The sequence below is a fragment of the Camelus bactrianus genome, chromosome 3 (assembly GCF_048773025.1).
Source record: "Camelus bactrianus isolate YW-2024 breed Bactrian camel chromosome 3, ASM4877302v1, whole genome shotgun sequence".
Classification (NCBI taxonomy): Eukaryota; Metazoa; Chordata; class Mammalia; order Artiodactyla; family Camelidae; genus Camelus; species Camelus bactrianus.
Genome location: NC_133541.1, coordinates 14,370,011 through 14,392,214, shown reverse-complemented (window position 1 = coordinate 14,392,214; position 22,204 = coordinate 14,370,011). Strand labels below are relative to the sequence as shown.

General features: G+C 40.0%; 1 long non-coding RNA gene across 1 annotated transcript; it reads left to right on the top strand.

The window, feature by feature from the left end:
• The first annotated feature begins 4,220 nt into the window (after positions 1-4,220).
• Positions 4,221-21,405, top strand: LOC123617460 (uncharacterized). Its single transcript, XR_006725602.2, has 5 exons — positions 4,221-4,329; positions 14,805-15,032; positions 16,427-16,594; positions 17,068-17,119; positions 19,755-21,405. It is a non-coding gene; the product is annotated as an uncharacterized LOC123617460 (long non-coding RNA).
• Positions 21,406-22,204: the final 799 nt, after the last annotated feature.

Here is a 22,204-nt window from a genome sequence, read left to right as displayed (position 1 = left end):
CTAATTTAATTTTTTATTGAAGTATAATCAATTTACAATATTGTGATAATTTCTAATGTACAGCATAGTGATTCTGTTTTTTATATACATATTCCTTTTTATAGTCTTTTTCATTACAGGCTATTACAAGGTTTTGGATATAGTTCCCTGTGCTACACAGCAAGACCTTGCTGTTCACCTACTTACAGATGGTAGCATCTGCAGATACAAAAATTTGTAGTTCAGGATCTGCAAATGTAATTTTTAAACTCTACTTGTCACATACAAACAACCACACTTTTCTTTGTTATAGTCTCACCTGAAGCTCCTGGAAAAATAGGTGAATACCTCCTTATAGGCTATTAAGTTGGAAGGACATAGCTGCCCCAAGTTCTTAAAAGTTGACTCCAGGGGGACTTCCGGTTTCAGGTAGAATGCAATTGATTGCAGCAGAACACATTCTTGCGTCAACTAAAAAGTATAAATTGATTTCAAAAATCACATTTAAAGAGATCAGAGACTTCTTCTGTATAGTACAGGGAACTATATTTGATACATTATAGTAACCTATAATGGAAAAGAATATGAAAATAAATATATGTATATGTATGACTGAAACATTACGCTGTACACCAGAAACTGATGTACACAACATTGTGAACTGAGTATACTTCAATTTAAAAAAAAAGAAAAAAGAAAAAAATTTAAAAGAAAATAAGAGATCAGAGATTGTGGAAATAAATAGAAATAAATGAACAAAAATTCAACAGAGGAGCAGAGAGCTTTGTGAAGGTGAGTTGCCTTTCAAGGGCTATTTTCTTCCCTGAAGCACTTGCTGATTCTAACTGCAATCTGAGGGTAAGACCCGGGCCACACAGAAGGATCGTAAGACGGCAAAGAGAGACCAGCCAATATTTTGGCATTCAAATAAGGGACCACAATGATTTGGAAACTAAAGCATCCATAAATGCTTGGTTAGTTTGGCCCATAGCATTTTGCTGAATTCTGGGGCTGAGCATAAGGTTTGAAAACTTCTGTAAGGGAGACTAAAATCTCCAGTATTCCCATAATAAGTAAGAGAAAAAGCCCCACTTAAGAAAATGGGCCTGGCTGAGAACCATCACCAGTCTCCCCAAGACATCCATCAAATTTGGAAGCAGTGTGTGGCAAGATACTAAAGGATAGACTTAATCTCCCACAGTCTGTCAGAGCTCGCAGTCAGAAGTTCAGGAGAGACAGGCCTAAGGGGAAAGGCAGAGCTAGAGGTGGAAGGAGTCTTACTAAGATGCCTGTCCCTGACTCAGCTCAGGCCCTGTGGAGTGGAGTGATCAGCTCCTCACCTTGTCTGCCAGAAGCAGCGCCATACAGAGCTTGGACACTGGCACTGTATATAACGTTTGCCATAGACTAATAAATCACTGACATGAAAAGAGGTAGGAAAGAGTGACCAATAACCAAGTGGAACAGACAACAGATGCAAATGCAAATTAAAAAAAAAATGGACACTGTAGTTAGCATCCAAAGACTTTGATATAATGATTAATGGGTTAAAGAAATTGAAAGAAAATATAGACAAAATAATGAAAGGATGTGGAATTTCATTAAAGAATTGGAATCCATAAAAATCATTACTCTAAGATTGAAAGATATTCTGTATGAAATTAATAATAACTCATTGGATGAGTTTAACAGCACAGCAGAAGATTTATTACATGATCCCAAAGACAGATTAGTCTAAAATATTTGACTTCAGCACAGAGAACATAAAAATACACATATGGATCTTATGCAGATCATAGGGCAAAATTTTGCATCCTTATTATTGGAGTTAACTGAAGAAGAATAAAGAAAGAATAGAGCAGGAAAAATATATGAAGAAAACATGGTCAAGTCTTTTCCAAAGATCTTAAAGAAAGAAGCCCTCACATTCAAGAATTTCAACTAACCCCAAACAGAACAAAAAAAAACCATAACTAGTTCCATCAAAATCAAACTGCGGAAGACAATAGATTCACCATAATTCAGGTGGTCGAGATGATCACTGTACTAAAGATCTTATTTTAAACTCAAATGGAATGTGCTACAAATTATTTTTTAATCCTGTTAATTTTAAAAGAGAAATTAAATTCTATAACTTCAAAGCAAAAATGAAAGATGCATAAATTGTATTTATTGTTTGACTATTTTAGCAGCTTTTCAGAAATAATAGAAACCATTTGTTTAAAATTGTCCTATAATTGAAATAAATAAAACCATTTGCAAGAAGAATCTCCATGCCTGACCAATATGAGTACATTGGAACACTGAGAAAGTAATTCCAAAGATATAGAGTCAAGAATACAGAGTCTTAACTCTTACTTCATGCATTTGCTTTAGAAAGGACAGAATTACATTTTAGAAAGCTTGGCTAAAGGTTGCTCACAGTACCAGAAAAATAGAGAATCAGGCACAAATTGTGGGTGGACTCAGAGGTAAAGAGTCAACATTTATTGAGCCCTTAACAGGTGCCAAGCATTATTGAAGAGTCTTTACAGAGACCACCATGGATATGAAACGCACATACTTTACATAGGTCATACATATATGTAAAAGTGAACTTATTCATAGCCTGAACTTCCATTATGTAAATCATTTCTGACAGTTCAATATCTGTAGGTCCATTTCAACTCCTTTTTTCTTCTGGATTTTGTCTGGAGTGTTATAGATCCCAATGGAATTAGCCTGGGTTCCCAATGAGTCTTTTTATCATGGACCAAATCTGCTCTCCTCTCCTACCTTCTCCTCCTAGAAACTGCCAGCCCCTCTCCCTTCTTTGAATTGCACCATCCCCTCCCCAGCCACAAGCCTGGCTGTGAAATTGGATATAGTCCTTCCAATTTCTGGCACACACATCCATTTCCTTCTTTTTGCTGGTCACTTTGGGAAACAGGGATAATTAAAATCATAAACATGAAGGAATTTTATAACTTATAATATCCTTGGAACAATGCTTTCTGGAGCACTCTTCTCTCTGCATCTGAAATTATAGCTAAATTCAGTTGGGAATCTTGCCCCCTACTCTCAGTCACTGAATTTCTTTCTGGGTCCTATCCTTGATTCAATACACCCTGCTGATGTCATGAAAACATCTGGTCTCTCATCTCCAAAAACTCAATTCACAAATTGGAGAATGCCCCAGGGAGAGGTCTCTGCTGGCTCTACAAGCTATTTCTTTCATAGTAGGGGAATCTCCAAGGTAAATGACCCACCAGCACCCAGTACCTCTCATTCCTCTGCCCTCTAAGGAAGAAAAAAAAAAGATAAAATTTGAAGGGGAAAGGACCCCCCCCCCAAAAAAAAGTGACATTTTATCCTAGCTCCTTTGGATGGACCCATGTACTATCTATCATACGTAAATCTACACAATAAGAAATTTGCCAACTATCAAGAAATTCCTAACTTTCAAACTATCTATGCTTATCTTCCCACTTCACTCAACTGAGTTATCATCGTTCCAAACTAGACACAGGACTTATCACTCCCTCCTTCTTTATCCTGTTCATTTGATCGAAGGTCATTACTTATTCCCCTTACATTTCATAGAATCACCCTTTCATCATCACTCTTTCTTTTTTCTGCTGAATATATTTGCTAGTTATGTGCAGTCACTCTTGAAATAGCTTGGAAGAAACTGACACCAGTTCGTGTTCGGAAGATTTACTTTCTATACTGCTTTCTAATTCCATTTTAATGATTACTTATTCTTTTAGGGAAGTACTTATTTTTCACCTTAAATAAATTTACTTCCCACAAGATAGAGTATTATCAGCATTTCCTGCTCAACTCTATAAACACAATAAAATTGAAAAGGAAGGATTCTTTTCTATGTACCTTCCACTATTCTAGCTTTGATTCTTGGCATTTAGCATCAAGAGCAAGCAAACAGAGCAGGATAGCAGTTAGCCCTTTTATCACTTCCTAGTCCTTCCGCTTTGTTATTGACTCTGCCTGAAAACACATCACTCTGACTGCTGGGAGATGTCAGTACTCAGAAAGGAAGTTTAAAATTATGTAAGAAGTGAACTCAATGACCTCTATTTCCTTGCTTATTTGGTAAATAATTTGTGGTTCTCAGAAACTAGAAGCATATTTTAGAGTTCAGGCAAGCTTGGCAGTAAATTGTCCCAAGGCTCATAAAAATGTGCACACGGGCTTTTGCAGACACCCAATCAAATAACTAAAGTGAAATGAAACCAAAACAGAGCTGATACACGGATGCACATGGCATAGCCCAGTCCCAGAACTCCGGCACAGTGGTCTGTCTTCCACGGTGACTATAAATTCTGCAATATGAAATACTTCAGTGATTAGGTAGGTTGTTCAAGTTGCTTTTTTTTTAACCTTTAAAATATCTCTAAACTCCGTTTTGACTGCTTTAATGAAAGGCGTAGGCTGTGGGTTGCAACCTACAACTCCAGAATGACTCAGGGCCTAGCACAGCCATTGTCCGTTGCGCATGTGATGAGGAAGGTCAGGAAGGGAAGTCAGAGCTGATAATAAACAGCCCGTGAGGATGGAGGTGGGGTGAGCAGACACACACTCTGGCATTAGAAAGTGAAAAGAAAACCAAACTCAGGGATCCTAGCAGGCTACAAATCATAGGGAGTAAGAGGAAATTGGCTCATTTTCTAACTGTTGAGTTTTATTTCCGTTTCTAGTGAAACATTAAGTAGTTGTCTCAAGATCCCCCAACAGTTTGTGGAAAAAGCCCCAGCTAGACTACAGAACTTGAGAGCATACGTCCACTGCTCCTTGGACATATGCCCAGTTTACAAAACCTTTACAACTGGGATCCCCTGTGACCACCTATGCCCTCCTGCTGTTTTTTTCTCAAGGCATTTAGTAGAATGATCCTTTTTAAAATAAGCCAGATAATAAAGCATGTTTACTCCTCTGCTCAAACCACCCAACGGACCTCAATATCACCCAGAGAAGAAGGAAAGTCCTTATGGTGGCCTCCAGGGCCAGCACCCTCTGCTGAGCCCACACCTTCACCTGCCCCTACCCCCCAACACCTCACATCTCAGATCTTACCTCCCAATGGAACCCTTTTCCATGCTGTTCCAACCACATGTGGCTCACTGCTGCCTCAGTGCCTTTGCACTGTTCATTCCTCCTGCTATCCCTCCAGATTCAACTGTGACTTGTTCTCACGCCTCTTTTAAATCACTTCCCAAATATCTCCTTCCCTTTATGACCCTCTTATCTTAACTTATAAACCATGACTCTCCAAGACTCCTTATCCCCATCCTGCTCAGTTTCTTCCTACAGCTTCCTTATCACCTTCTTATGTTCTGCATAGTGTGATTTCTTTCTTGTCTCCCTCACCAGAATGTAAGCTCTACAAAGCCAAGAGGTTTCCTCTCTTTTGCTCACCACTGAATCCCAACATCAAGAATAATACCTAGTGTACAGAAGGACTCAACAACTATTTATAGAACAAATACATGAAATAGAAAGACAATTAACGATTTTCTTTATACTTCAGTGTCATCATTAACTAGCTTGCTGATTTTAGACAGACAGCTGATCTCTAAGATGACTAACTAGCTTTCTGACTTTAAACAAATGACTTCTCTGAGCCACTATTTTCTCATTTGAAGATAATCATTTTTCCCAGTAAAGATTATATGAGATAATGTATTACAAAAGCATTCTTTCAAGTATCAAATGCTATATAATTTTAAGTTAGGACAAGAAAAAGTACTGATTTAATTAGCAACTTCTCATGGATAAACAATACAGCTCATCCAAAAGAAATAACAAATATCTACATACACAGACAGAGATGAAGACAGATATATGTTATCTATATGTATCTATATATAGATACAGATACAGATCTAAAGATATATATATAAAAATAAAGATACAGATGTAGAGAAAGAAAGAGGAGAGATAAAAATATATAGATAGAGAAGGAGAAATCAAATACCCACGGCTAAATTTGAAAATAGATTTGTGTAATGGCCATTTTTCCCCCAATTAAGAAGTTAATGTAGTAGGGAGGGTACAGCTCAATGGTAGAGCCCATGCTCAGCATGTATGAGGTCCTTGGTTCAATCCCAGTACTGCCATTAAAAATAATAAATAAATAAATAAACTTAACTATACCCCCCCCAAAAATAAGCTAATGAAGAAATGGGAACTGACAAAAACAAGTACTAAACACAATATTATGCTTCATTGAGGTTTTCTCTTTTAATTCAATGACTAAAAATTATTATTACTTCCTCTTATAAAATAAATTACGTGGCAGAATGCAAGTTCCTTGGGAGGCCAGGAATTCTGAAACATTCATCAGTGCACCCCCTGGTCCAACACAAGTTGTTTGCCCAAGATTTGAGTAAGTAACCAGCAGAAGTTGTGAACAATTTTAATAGAAAAACAGAGACATTTCAGAATAAAGGCTGTCTGGTGTCAGAAGTTGAATTCCATATCTGGAAGCCATCTCTTCCTTGATTTGTGACTTTAAGGATGAGTGGACATCTTTGAAAAGGTACATGGTGATTCCTTTGCAGTTCAGCATAAGTCATTACAGACTCAGGGTGTCCTAGACACAGGGAACCATGAGTGGGTAGCAGAGGAATTGGGACCAAGGCAGTAATAACCATCAGGGTGCTTCATAATAACTGATCAAGCAGACACTTTTTCAGAATAATAAAAGGTTGGCATTTCGTTGCTTACTTAATCATTTAAATTCTCATGGGCAATCAACCTATTCAACCTGAACTTTAAATCACAAAAGAGCAAAAACGGGGAAAGTTTGATGAATGAGCATCTCTTCATAGAGCTGCCTTGAAAAATAAAATTAAAGACTAATAAAAATTAACCTACTAATATTGACATTTCTCAAAAAAAATCAGATTTAAAAAGACTGACTAGGATATGGAAGGGAGATCAAGTGTTCCTTTATTGTTCTCTTTTCATCTTTTCACTGCTCCAACTTTATTTTAATAATGTGTCCAAAGACTGATTCAACCTCTCTCCCACTTTAATAAAGGTTCATTAGTGGATTAGGAGAGATTTGAAACTGAGCCCAGTGGAGTCAGCAGAGACAAATCCCAAACAGCTACTCAGCGCATTTTGAAAAGCACCAAGCAAGCAACCTGGAAAAGATCCACCAATAAAATGTGGTTGTACTTAGTGTATATGGAGCCCCACTGGACTGACAAGCCATCTCCACTTGTAGATGGGCAAGACTGGTAACATTATCCATCGAAAATAACAAGGCAAAGAGTGTTGTGTTCAATTTGAGCCCCCATCTCAACAAAATAAACACAGCCCATCAGCATGGGAAATAAACAGGCGAAAACTAACCATCCAGCATCTATTATTGTGATAAAAATAAGCAAATACGTGCTGCCACCTGACCTCTGCTATTCTGGGATCCTATTGTTCCCTTTGAAATCTGCAAAGTCCATCTCAATAGTAGCGTGTCCCACATTCCACCTGACCTACAAAGAGATGGATCAGAGCAGAACCGGGGAGTGAATTGTTGACTTCTTCCTTTTCCCTCTATTTCCACAGGCTTGTGCAAAAGTTATTTCCAAAACTGATGACATCTTATAATATATGGTTAAAAATACTACATCATCTACAAATATTATTAAGATTGAGACTAGTAATAGCTAATGTTGAAGCATTTATTGCCATTTTTTCTAAAAACTTTAAAAAGAGATGAGGAATCTGAGGAACAAAAAAGTTAAGCAGTTTGTCCAATATCAACCAGGTGGTAAATGGAAAAGGCTGGGTTTAAATTCAGGTTCAGCCCGCATTACTAACCTCTACGACACCCTGACAAATTTTGGTGTAGACATATGGTCATTTTTAAAATCAAAATAAAGCAGGGATTTTCCTGTAAATTTTGTAAAGGTATAGCCATTATCATGATTATTTTACTCAAGCTACGGACAACCAAAGACGAGTTCTGGATCACCTTACCTCATCTTGTATCTCTGTTGCCATTTCTCCCAGGCACAGCACCTATCCTGGATCTAGCCAATGTTTTCCTTTAATTCTTTAATCTAAAATTATTTCAGTCTGTAGAACATGTCAGTAAGCCAAACGTTCCCTAACTGTATTCATCTGTATGATACAGAAGGAAGGACAGAAGGAGGGAGAAAGGGAAGGGGGATGAGAGAGACAGAAAGAGGTAGAGACAGAGAGACAGGGAATGAGGAGGAGGGGGAAGAAAGGGGGAAGGGGAAGAAAGGGGGAAAGAAAAGAAAGAAGAAGTGGAAAGGAAATACTATAATGTCTAACTTTACCAGAATTGATACATTATGTTGTGGTTACTTTTTTTTAACTTTCTATTTGAAAATTGTTTCAAAGTTATAAAAAATTGCAAAAAATATAAATAGTACAAAGATCACCTTCCTATAGTTGATTTACAATGTTGTATTCATTTCTGGTGTACAGCAAAGTCATTCAGTTATACATACATAGATATTTTTCATATTATTTTTTATTATAAATTATTACAAGATATTGAGTAGAGTTCCCTTTGCTATACAGTAGGTCCTTGTTATATATCTATTTTACATAGAGTAGTTTGTATCTGCTAGTTCCAAACTCCTTATTTTCCCTCCTCCAGCCTTTCCTCTTTGGTAACCAAAAGTTTGTTTTCTATGTCTGTGAGTCTGTTTCTGTTTTGTAAATAAGTTCATTGGTATTGTATTTTAAACTCCACATATAAGAGATACCATATGATATTTGTCTTTGTCTATGATTGACTATGATCATCTCTAGGTCCATCCATGTTGCTGCAAATGGCCTTATTTCATTCTTTTTTTATGACTGAGTAATATTCTATTACATATACATCTTCTTTATCCAGTCATCTGTCAATGGACATTTAGGTTGCTTCTATATCTTGGCTATTGTAAATTGTGCTGCTGTAAACATTAGGGTGCAGGTATCTTTCCGAATTAGAGTTTTCTCTGGATATGTGCCCAGGAGTGGGATTGCTGGATCATATGGCAATGCTATTTTTAGTTATTTAAGTACTGTTTCCATAGTGGTTGCACCAAATTAAATTCCCACCAACAGTGTAGGTGTGTTTCCTTTTCTCTACACCCTCTCCAGCATTTATCATTTGTGGACTTTTTACTGATGACCATTCTGACCATTCTGATAGCTATTGTAGTTTTGATTAAATTAGCAATGTTGAGCATCTTACATGTGCTTATTGGCTATTTGTATGTCTTCATTGGAGAATTTTGTTTAGGTCTTCTGCCCATTTTTGGACTAGGTTGTATGTTTTTATTGAGTTGTATGAGCTGTTTGTAAATTTTGGCAATTAATCCTTTGTTGGTCACATGGTTTGCAAATGTTTCCTTCCAGTCTGTAGGTTGTCTTTTCATTTTGTTTACGGTTTCCTTTGCTGTGCAAAAGCTTATTAAGTTTGATTAGGTCCCATTTGTTTATTTTTGCTTTTATTTCTATTGCCTTGGGAGACTGACCTAGGAAAACATTGGTTTGATTTATGTCAGAGAATGTTTTGCCTACATTCTCTTCCAGGAGTTTTATGGTGTTATGCCTTATATTTAGAGCTTTAAGCCATTTTGAGTTTATCTTTGTGTATGGTGTGACGGAATGTTCTAACTTCATTGATTTACATGGCTGTCCAGCTTTCCCAACACCACTTGCTTAAGAGCCTGTCTTTTCTCCATTGTATATTATTGGCTCCTTTGTCAAAGATTAATTGACTGCTGTTTTGATTACTATAGCTTTGTAGTATTGTCTGAAGTGTGGGAGAGTTATGCCTCCAACTTTGTTCTTTTTCCTAAGGATGGTTTTGGCAATTCTGAGTTTTTTGTGATTCCATATAAAGTTTAAGATTATTTGTTCTAGTTCTGTGAAGAATGTCCTGGGTAATTTGATAGGGATCACATTAAATCTGTAGGTTGCTTTGGATAATATGGCCGTTTTAACAATATTAATTCTTCCAATCCAAGAGCACGGGATGCCTTTCCATTTCTTTAAGTCACAAAGCCACTTATTTACTCTCCACAGAGTCTGCTGTTGTTAAAAGTTTACCCTATTTGCTGTAGATGACAGATGATTGATGGTAGATGGATAGATAGAGCAATGAGTGAATGCCTGTGCCCCCCTCCAAATCTGTATATTAAAACCATAATCCCAAATTATGGTATTTGGAGGTGAGACCTTTGGGAAGTAATTAGGTCATCAGAGTGGAGCCCTCACAGATGGGATTAGTGCCCTAATAAGAAGAGGCCAGAAAATCAGCTGGCTTGTTTTCTGCCATGTGAGAACAGAGCTGTAAACCAGGGCAAAAGACCTCACCAAGGACCCCGCCAGGCCTGCATCTTCATCTCAGACTTCCAGCCTCCAGAGCTGTGAGAAACAGAGCTTTGTTATTTAATTTGTTTATGGTAGTTTGTTATAGCGGCCTATAGAACTAAGACAGACAGACCGATAAATAGATAGATGGATAATAATTGAAAAGAGAGAGAGAGAGAGAGAGAGACAGATCTTTTTTTCTGAACATGGTTCTTACCTCTAAATATTTTAGAGTATGCCTCCCAAGTAAAGGAAACTTCTCTCTTTTTTTTTTATTTTATTTGGTTTGTTTTTGTTTTTGTTTTGGAGGGAAGTAATTAAGCTTATTTACTTATTTATTTTAACAGAGGTACTGGGGATTGAACCCAAGACCCCACACATCCTATGCATGTGTTCTACCACCAAGCTATACCCTCCCCCCCAGGAATAGTCTCTTACATAACCACTGTACAGTTACCAACTTCATACAGTCACACTGACGCAATAATTTTATTTAATCTACCAGCCATGTTCTAATTCAGTCAGTTGACCTAATAATGTCCTGTATAGCATTTTCTCCTTCCAGTGCAGAATTGTTGAACTTTCACTGTAAGAGCTTTTTTTTTGTTATTGTTATTGTTGTTGTTTATGAATTAAATTCTTTGGTTAAATACTTTTCAATCCCTTAAATAAGAGTCAATCTCAGGACTCAGACTTGCAAGAACAGTTCACACTTTACCTCATCCCTTCCAAATCTATCCTCTTGTTTTATTCTCTTCACTCCCTTTTTCTCAGGTAACAAACAGAAGGTAATACTAACCTCAGACCCAGGTAAGGTGGACTCCTGCCTGGATCCCTGTGCCTCAGAGCCCTGCACTCCCCTGTGCCTTCCATGAAATTTTGACGACTCTACCCGCACTGCCCTGGTGCTGGGGCTTGACTGGAGCTGGCAGCATTGTCTGGTGGCCCTGAGCCTGGGCGGAGGGCGGCATGTGCCCAGTCTCTGTTTCTCTCCTTTAGATTCTCTCCAACCCTCCATCTTGTGCATGGAGTGGATTCGGTGCCCTGATTTGCTCTAAAGCTTGTGCCTGCGGGGTCATCCTAAGGCCCTGGAGTTGGGCTGCAGTTTCCAGAAGGCAAGCTGGTGAGTGCTGCTCACCAATTGTACTGCTCCCAAAGTGCTGACAGGCACAGAACTGCTTTCATGGGATGGGGTGAGACTGGGCTACACTGGAAGGGTGCTGACACTCAGATTTTGAGTGATTCTCAGTCACATGGACACAGGATGAGTTCAGAACTCTGGGCTCCCAAAAGCCTACAGCCCACCCTTGAGTTTGAACTGCATATGTGGTCTCCTGCATCCCGAGTCACCCACCATGCTTCCCCCGTGCTGCTGCCTCTGGTTTTCAGCACCCAAAATGGCACCCCCTGCTGCGGGCACTCAGGGCAGTTACCTCATCGCTCCGCAGGCTCTGCACCACATGTGACACAGTCCTTGGGGGCGGCCACACCCATCTGCTCCAAGCAGGAGGTGAGACTGTTGCTCTACCACGTCAGCAGGCCCTTCTAGTCCATGTCTTCTCTTGCCTCCAATTGATGTGGTGACTTTGTGCTCTCCAAGGCCCAGCTGAGCCACATGGGGGTCAGGGCCTCCTTGTATGAGTTGGATGACTTTTGCTCTACCTACAGGTCCCTCCCCGACCTGCCCCACTGGCCATGGTGGGTAGAAACCAGGGGTGCAGTCAACAAGGAAAGAGATCACATTTCAGGACTGCTGTGACTGCGGCCTCAAGGGTTCAAGAGACGACACAGTTGGAAAGTGTTCTATATATATATATACGCTATAAAATGCCAAGTGATAAATTTAACACGGCCATAAAATAAATCACTGTGCACATTTTCCTGTATACTGTGTGCATTTGTGGTCATCTTCAAAGAATCACAGGAACAACCTTTAAAGAGCCATCGGAAGCCAGTCTCACAGGGAGCAGGATGGATGGTGCGGCACCATGAATAATGGTGTAACCAATGTGAAACAAATGGCATCAGGACACTTAGCCAAGAAGAGCTATAAAATTTCAGTGCAGACAGGTTCTGAGAGCTAAGGGACTTGAATAATAAGTGTTGTTACCTTTTTCCCTCAGTGGGAAATATGAAATTACCCAGTAACAGCACATTTGACAACAAAGAATATGAAGAACTGATTCCCGGATCTAAACTGAGACAGTGTCTAGATACCATGAAAAATCAAGTGTTCTGACTGGTCAGTAAACAAATACATCGGTACCTCTTTTCTACTCATCATTCTAAAACTTTAGTGACAAATCACTCTGCCTCAGATGTTCACGAATTTTGCAAAACATTTTAAAATGAAATTGATTATCTAAATAAAGCACCCACATGAAAAATATGTATCCAGGATCCCATACACCCTCGGGGTGGTCTTGAAGCAAGAGATGGAGTGAAGGGCTCCACTATGTCCTGGTTCTAAAATGTGCAGCACAAAGGATGAGACTGTCACAAAGATGACTGAGTGCTCCCGGCATCTTGATCAATTTCCATCTCTTTTTAAGGATCATGGGAAGCAGAAAAATCATACGTGGAGAATTTGTCTTAGGTTCTGTAACAGGTAGAAATGCTGGCTGAATCTTGAGGCCGATAGCAAGAGTCTCTGACTTCTGCTCAACAGGGTGAACTTACCGAGGCCACATAAACACCCCTGTCCAAGGAAAGAATAAGGACAATATGGCTTTGCAGCCATACAACTTGAAGAAACAGCATCTGAGGGATAGGCTGCCGGTTTAACTAGAGAATGAAGTATAAAATAACACGACTGAAAGCTAAGGAGAAGGACAATTCATTATAACAGGAAGGTTCCCTGGCAATGTCTAGGGAGTCGCTGTGGCTTTACTCACAGTTAAAACAAAACTTGGGAAAGAAGTTGAGCTTTTTTCAAGACCGGCTGAGTCCTAGTCCCCTGTTCTTTGGCAACTGCTTCCTTCTCTTTCCGCTCCTTCTGTGCCTATGCACACAACATATTCCCTGGGCACTGAGTCCCCTGCTCTGTGGAAGAGCTCAAACAAACACGGTAGATTCTGGTCCTCACTCACAGCAGCACCTGTACACTCAGAAGTGCTGACGTCTACATGGATTCTTCTTCCATCAGTTTCATTGCTTTGAAGCATAGCCATTCCTTCCTTTGCTTTGTCATAATTATGTCCATGGGTATCTCCACTCATTTGCCCAAAGAGCCATGAGAAATGTGTAACTGTAGAACAGCAGGAACATAACCCACTGCCACTTCCCTTTTTTGGAGTCCCTTGCCTAGGTCAGGGATAGCACTTGCGGTATTAATGCTCTGTCGGGGAGAATTACAAAAGTAAGTAAGTTCTGTTTGCAGCAGAACTCTAACATCAGCCATCACTGGAAACCACAATTCATTCAAACAAAAGGTATGTGCAGTGGCTCTGCCATTTAGAGGGGGCGAGTTATCCATCTTTCCTTTGTTTAGTAAAGCATGCTCTTCTGACAGGTTGCTAATCTCTATTTCTGTCACTGCATTGGTAGTGGAAACCCGACAGAGGCTGTAGCTTTGTTTGGCAACCTCAGACAGGACTGGGAGAAGGAAAAAGGTTTAAAAAAAAAAAAAAAAAAAGAGTATGGTACAAGGAAACTAAGAAAAAGAAAAAGAAAAGAAAGAGGGATTGGATACCAGCAGCAATGGCCCATGTATCAGAGAGAAGCTCTCAGGCCGTGGTAACATACCATTTGTAATGTACATGCAGCGTATAGCACAGCTGAGCAACAGCAGAGGTTGTGTCTTGAAAATAAATTGGCTAAGGAGGATTGCCTATCTTGCTTAATACATATGTAAACTTTGTTACCAATCAGTATTTCTTTCATTGTTGCCTTTCAGTATCCTTCTTTAAATAAAGGCAAAGGCTGTGATGCAGTGTGATGCAGAGTTCACCTAGCACAATGCCCTTTATTCCAGCAAGTCTATTAACATAACAATAATTGTGCCACAGGCCATAACACAAATGCCAAACAGAAGACGTTGTTTTCCTCCTGGCTTTAAAAGGTCTTCAGTATATGGGGTGATTCCTTTGCTTTAATTATTTTTCTGAAGTTTGTAAATAATAGCTACCATTTAGTGAATGTTTATAATGCTCTAGATATGCTTTAAGATATTTAAATATAATAGTTGATGGAAGTCTTGCAACAGCCCTGCTCTGATTTTGCAGATGAGGAAACGGAGGTCAGAAAGACTAAGAAATCCTCCCCAAGTGCCACAGTAAGAGATGGAGCTGGGTTATAACCACAAAGAAGTTCATTCAGAAGCACTTTTGCTCTCTCAGATATTCCAAAGCATCAAGTCAATGAGCATCAGCTGGGGGAAAGGGCAAACCACAAGACTTCTTGATTTGAGTCTACTCACTGTATCTGCAATTAATGCCATTCATCAATGAAATAAATATGCTTTCTCCTGTCCTGATTTTTAGAGTGCTGTGTTCCCTGGGATCTGGCAAAGGCTGAGTATTCATTCAGGAAGCGAGCAAACAACTGGTGGAATCTCTTCACAGTGTCATGGACAGTTTATTCATTGTTAAGCATCCACAAGACCCTCAAACCTGGACAGAACATGAAAGAACATTGTTCCTGCCCCATCTTCTAAATAAGTCAGAGTACCCCAAGGAAGGATCAGCAGAACTTTCTTCTGCCTGTAGCAGGTGGGACGTTGTACACTGTTAGGTATGATCATCTGGACATACAGCATTTCATTTTTCATTTTGTTCCCCAAAATGAAAGCCAGCAGGAGCAAGTTCCTTAAACCAAGTACCCTCCTACCACTGTGCTGGTGGGACTGTTGAGGGGTGGGAGGCTGTTCCTATTTAGTTCTGAGAACTAACACACATAATGGAAATGTGATCCCACAAAACTGTACCTCTTGGGAAGCAACACCTTTCAGACTCACAACCTTTAATTACCTATAATTCACACTTTTATAATGGAATTATGTGCTAACATCGCATTTGTGCACAGACTTCACACAAGCAGTAAAATGGGCATAAATCAATTACAGCAGCCTGATCAATCAAAGACACGTAAGTAGCTACTTATCCATATGCCTGTTCAGAAACATTTCCCCTTCCTTTTCAGTTTATCTCCAGGGTACAAAAGCCTAAGTCCAAGGAAAAAAAGAACATCCTATCATTTCTATGTCCATTTTTTTCCAAGGAGAGCTTCAAACTCAACTTTAGAAATTTTCTCAAAAGATACTCTCTTAATGGTAATATTCAAATAATGTAATATTTTAATTTTGAAATATTAGAAATATTTTAATATTGATAACCAACTTTTGGTGGACTTTTTAGTTTGCAGAGCAAATTCACATATTATTCTTATCACACTCCAAACAATGCTGGGAAAGCTCAGGCCATGTGATCACCAACACGTTACACATAAAATTATGAACGGAAAGAGGTGACGTAACATGATTACTGGTCACACGGCTGGGAGATACAGTTGAAGTTCAAGCCCAGGTTTTCTGAGGCTGAAATGTTCAGCAAAACTCCACTTTAATATGATTCAGTCCATAGTCACATAAATTTTATTAAACAGAAATCAAGAAAATATTCCAAGGCTAGACCATCTGAGTGTTTCCCTGAGGTATTTTCTGTAAATTCAAGCCGAGCGCAACTTACCACCACATGAAAGACAAGGGAGCAAAACTGAACTGAACATGAAAACCAAGTTATTTTTACTGCCCATGGTGTATAAAAGGAAAGAGGAGGAAAAAGCTGAAAGATCAAATGACAAAGAAGTTTCTAAATCTGTCGCTGGGTAACGTATTGCCAAATTCTTGGTGTTTTTAACCCAAGAAATTTGAATTTTGCATCCCACTACCAAAGGGTTCATATTCCATTCTTTCTCTCTCTCTCCTCCCCTCCCCCTCTCTCTTTCTATTTCGTTTTTCCCTCCCCACCCCCGAACCACCCTCTGGAGCACAATGGGAGAGAGGCAGGCTTACTGATCAATACATGTATAATTCATAAAAGTAAAGGGAACTGTTTTCCAGTCTTTGACATATTCTCTTTTCCTCTCATTTTTCCTAATTTTCCAGGCATGACGTTGTCTAATGAAGACACAGGGTGCTGCAGACCCAGATAAAACACAAAGGACATGACGTATGCCTGGAGAGACGCATCTGGGGGCACAGAAACCCACCCCGGATGTCTTCATTCTCCATGTCTGCATATTCGATCACCTAGAAAACGTTTGTGGGCCGCCGGTAATTCTTTCCAAAGCCATATTTAACCTTCTGAAGTCACATTAGCTGACAGCGCTTTGGCATTTGTGGCCTCAAAAACAGATCAATATACTCTCTATTTTGAAGGGTATCAGGTTCTCCCGGTCAGGAGCAGGGAGGCTGCGGGGCGGGAGGAGCGGGCAGCAGTCCTCTCAGGCCCCTCTGAGCAGCCCTCCCCGGACAGGCGGAACCTTCCTGAGGCTTGTGTGGCCTTGCTCGCCTGGCGCAGGCTGAGGTGGCTCGTTTATAGTGGACACTCAGAAACCTGGGCCAACAAATCCTGGCCAAAGCCCAAGCTAATCACAGTCTGTGGGTGGTGGGAGCAATCCCCCGAAATACCCCCGTGATTAAGTCTCAGGGAGGTTCTGAAATGTCTGCACATAGAAACAGTTCCACTGCTGTCTCTTCTGGAATATTATATACACTTCTAATATATTATTTATCGTTTATCCTAGGTGTTTATTTGGTTCACCCATATACCTCAGATGGAACCATTGCGGACCCATGGTAAGGGGTCAAAGATTTGATTAATACATTTTGAGTGAAAAACTAGTTGGATATGGAAGCTAGAATTTTCTCTTTAAGCGCTACAACTTTTTAAACACTCCCCAGTTTAGAAACAGCTACCAAATATGAAAACAAATATACGTATGTATATGCATGACTGGAACATTGTGCTGTCCACCAGAGATAAACGCATTGTAAATGATTGTACTTCAATAGAGAGAGAGAGAGAGAGAGAGAGAGAGAGAGAGAGAGAGAGAGAGAGAAAGAAAGAAAGAAAGAAAGAAAGAAAGAAAGAAAGAAAGAAAGAAAGGGAGGAAGAAAGAGAGAGAGAAAGAGAGAGAGAGAGAGAGAGAGAGAGAGAAAGAAAGAGAGAAAGAGAGAGAGAAAGAGAGAGAGAAAGAAAGAGAGAAAGAGAGAGAGAAAGAGAGAGAGAAAGAGAGAAAGAAAAAGGAAGGAAAGAAGGAAGGAAGGAAGGAAGGAAGGAAGGAAGGAAGGAAGGAAGGAAGGAAGGAAGGAAAAAGAAACGAAACAGTTACCAATAAAATCCACTGTGAAAGTTAGGAATTTTTTTTTTCTGACTTGCCATTCTTAATAGCCATTCACTTCCCCAAGAAAATCCACAAAGGAAGGAAAGAACTTTCAGCCCTTCTCCTTTCACTCCACCCAAAAGTCATCCTTTGGGAGAAGACAAAATGGAAAGCAGGCCCTTAAAGCCTGCGAACTTGAAATTTTTCAATTGCGCGTGAATGCTTGCTTACGTGTATGTGTTGCTGGAATGGCTTTATAAATTGTGCCTGGGCAGGGGAAGCTGAGTGAACTAGCCAAAATTCAACTGAATATCTTGTAGAATATTTATCCAAGTCCGTAAGTCTTCAATATCATGAAAGGAATTCAGGATCGAATCCAGATTTTTTTTAAATTACTTAATAGAAAAAACACTTAATTTGAGATTCCTCCAAATACAGTGGTCTTAAGAAACCAAGGGAAAGCATATTTACGGATCTTATGACCCAAAGAAGTGTAAAGTCCCATTAAGTGATCAACCTGGATGGAATCCGAAGGTTGCTGTGAGGAAAGAGAAGAATCAGGGGACGGATGTCTAACCTAGAGCCAGAGAGGTGGCCGCAAGACCAAAGACATCTGCTGTCTGAAGCTGTAAAGCCTATGACATAACAGATGTGACATGGGGCCCCGTGAGCCGCTAGTAAGATGGGACGTTTTGCAGATGTGAAATTGAAAATGTTGATTTTGACAACATGAATTTGAAAAATATCAATATTATTATAGAAACACAAACAAAAGGCATAAAATAGTAGTCCTCAGACTTCAGCATGCGTCAGAATCACCGGCAGGGCTTGCCTAAATGCAGATTCCTGGGGCCCAAACCCTCAGCCTCCAATTCAGTAGGTCTTGGGTGCACCCTGAGAATCTGCGTTTCTAACAAGTTCCCAGGTGATGCTGCTGCCACTGGTCCAGGGACCACACTTTGAGAGCTACTGGGATAATAGCTCTGCGTTCCATTAATTTGTGAAATAGCAATAGTAAGTTGTTTCTGAGGTGTGAAGGAAAAGGTGCCTATTGTAGGTACCTATTTGTAAAGGCAAGCCTCTTCATTCACTTCAGAGGGTATTCCTTCAGAAAGGAGGTTACAATTTACCAAGTCCTTTCTGTAAATCACTTCCCCTGAGGTAGGAAAGCATCCGTGGGAGCACCCTCCCCCTCTCCTATCGCTGAGGTGGCCTCGTCACAGAGCGGCTGCTGAACAAGGCACACGTTAGAAGTAAACAATGGTGAAAAGGTTCTTAGCTGGCTTCGGACAATCAGCTTCTATTAACATTCCCGACTTGAGACAAACCATTCAGGTCTGCGCTGGTGGGTGTGACTGATGCTAGACCAGACAGAGCCGCGCTGGGGGTGATCAGAGGCAGAAGAAGCTGGCTCAGGGTCCCAGCAGTGCCAGCTGCTTTGTGTGCGGTCCCTCGGGCCCCATCCTGTGTGGCTGCAGCTGGCCTCCCATCTGCCTGATCTCAGTGCAATTTGCAGACAGAGCAATAGGGGATCATGAAGGCCAAATCGGAGTGATTCTTTTGCTTTCTTGCTTTCTTGCTTTCTTTTCTTCCTTTTATTCTTTTTTCCACCAGCTACTGATAGTTGGCAAAGAGATTAAAAGCAGAAAATATTAGACCTCCCTTTTCAATCCTTGCAGCAATGAATACAGAGAGAAAGGTATTTTATGGGAACTGTAAATAGCTTTCAGATAATCACACACATTTAACTTGAACAGGGAGCCTGCTTTATTTACTGCAACCCCAAGTGGCTGTCCTTCCTAAGTTGTCCTTCATATGTCCTATATGTCTTTTAACAAAATTTAGTGTTCAGAGTTCCAGAAGGAGGTAAATATGAGATATTTGAGATTTGTATTGTTTTTCTCTAAATAACTTTCTAATTAAAAATTTTTAATCTAATGTTCTATTTGGTAGCTAATGGTTTGGGGAAGTAAAAAATAAAGAATATATTTACCATAATCCTGGAAAAAATTATGAGGCATGTTACAATTACTTATTTTTTTAATAGGTGACCTATCTTCTGTATAAAGTTTGACTTAAGTAATATCGTTGTTGTTTTTTTTTTTTAGATGAATGTGCCTGGTAATCAAACTTCAGATTAAGCAGAGAATAATGTGCTTCCATGTCTGAGAAAGATGATCTAGTAAGTCTTTAAGATAAGCAAGGATTTTCAAAGGAAATATTTATGAAAATAGTTTTCTTTTGAAAGAACCAGTAAAAAAAGCTAACCGGATTAATGAGGACCACCCTGATTTCAAATATGCTTTCTTCTCGTCATGGTTTCTGTGCCCATCTTTCACTTGGACAGTACAGCCTTATGAAAATGGCAGAGGTAGGACACACACTAGTGTCACAGATCAATCCATGTTACAGCAGGGGACACTGAGGTGGGGAGAGGGCAGAGAGGGCTACGCAGTGGGTTGGTGCAATAACCAGAGCTTCTAACCCCTAACTCTGTGTGCCTTCCTGAATTAAGGAAGTATTTCCATTACTGAGAAAAGGTAACTCATAAATGTATGTCTGTAGAACTTGACTTTGAATTGCCAACTTGGCCAATTCTCCCTCTCCTTGTTGAGAAAAAAGTGGGCTGCTGTGGGGGCAAAGAGTCTGTCTCCACGGTCCCTTGGGCAGAAAAGCCAGTATGGTTTTTACCATTATTTGCTGATATTTCCAGATGACAGGTTATAAGACTGATAATGTCACTGTGCCTTATATTGGGGTAATGCCCATGACCCTTCTGCTCCCCACCCCACTACATCTGCTTTTCAAATTGGGACTTTTCCAGCTAGAAACCAAGGGAAATGTCTGAAGTCCTGATCTGCCCCTATGAGAGGTGTGACACCCAGCAATTCTAGTATTTCCATCTAGAGGATGCTGGTCAAATGAGCATCCCAGGCAGCCTTGGGGGAAAGGAGAGGGTCCCAAAGAGGATCCCTGGAATCTGAATGGAAAGTGTGAAGGAAACTCAAGGTAGAGCTGGGCATATGAACTCTGTCTTTCTTCACTAAACTGGCTTCTCACCTGGGGCCGGCTGAAGGCTGTGCAAATCTCAGTCTATTCCTTCTCACCCCAAATGGGCTAATATTCCAACATGGAGCCAGGATCCTTGGCTCCCAGTCCAAATCAGAGTGGGTCATCTGTCCTTCCTGGGCACAGCCCAAGAAGGGAGGTCAATAGAATTGTCTTACTTGACAATTCTAACAGCTCCATCAGGACCTCAGTCAAGAGAATACCTGGTGACTCCTTGGGTATGTATCAGGAGGGAACTCTAATTCAAAAATATGCATGCACCCCAATGTTCATAGAAGCACTATATACAATAGCCAAGACATGTAAACAACCTCAATGTCCATCAACAGAGGACTCAATAAAGAAGATGTGGTATATTTATACAATGGAATACTACTCAGCCATAAAAAAGAATAAAATAATGCCTTTTGCAGAAACATGGATGGACCTGGAGATCATCATTCAAAGAAAGGTGAGCCAGAAAGAGAAAAAAAAAAACCATACGATATAACTCATATAAAATACATAAACAGCAAGTTTCTCCTGTGTAGCACAGAGAACTATATTCAATATCTTGTAGTAACCTATAATGAAAAAGAATATGAAAATGCATATATGTACATGTATATATGACTGAAACATTATGCTGTATGCCAGAAATAATTGATACATTGTAAACTGACTATACTTCAATAAAAAGAAAAAGAAAAGAAAGAAATATATATACCATCCCCTTCTGTCCTCCTTGGGTCTTATTTACTTAGCAAAACCTTTTTTTCATGTGTGTCAGTCCAGGGTCTCCAAGAATTAGACATGAAGACGCAATTAGATAGTTGAGAGATTGTGGTGCGAGTGGAGGGGAAATCCAAGTGAAGGACAGAGGGGAGGAGAGAGAGGGCAGGGATATTTTGGAGACGGTCTTCAGCCTGAGCTGCAGTTCTGACACCTGAGAAAGGAAAGAGGGAGCCTCAGCCTGCAGTGGGCTCTGCGAGCATCTTTTCCAGGTTGACGGTGAGCCCTGGAGCAGAGCTTACCCATCAAAGGACACCTGCCTTCTGCAGCAAAGAACTGGTGTTAGTACTGCTCGTCAGCCTCCCACCCCACAGCAGATTTTCTCAAAGGGATTGCTGGGCACTTACCTCATGGCACCACCACACACATAAATCTGTTACCTTGATGTTTGGTTAGCTCTGGAGTAAAACCCCCTCCATGGAAGGGTTTAATTCTGCCTGTCAAGGAGGAAATAGCACAAACAGTGTATGATGTTGGCATACTGGTAGTATGTTTTAATTTTTTGGTGGAGAAAATTATTCTTGTTATGAAATAAGAATATCACGTTTCATTCACACGATGATTATATTTTAGGGATAAGAGGGGGCTTTAGAAACAGTTGAGCCAGTTTATACATGAGATCTGATTTAATTTAAACAGGCTTTCTCCCTTACCTCTTCACCCTCATACATTCTAAAGAGAGCTTCCTGATTCTTCTTTCCAGAACTTTCGCCCAGAA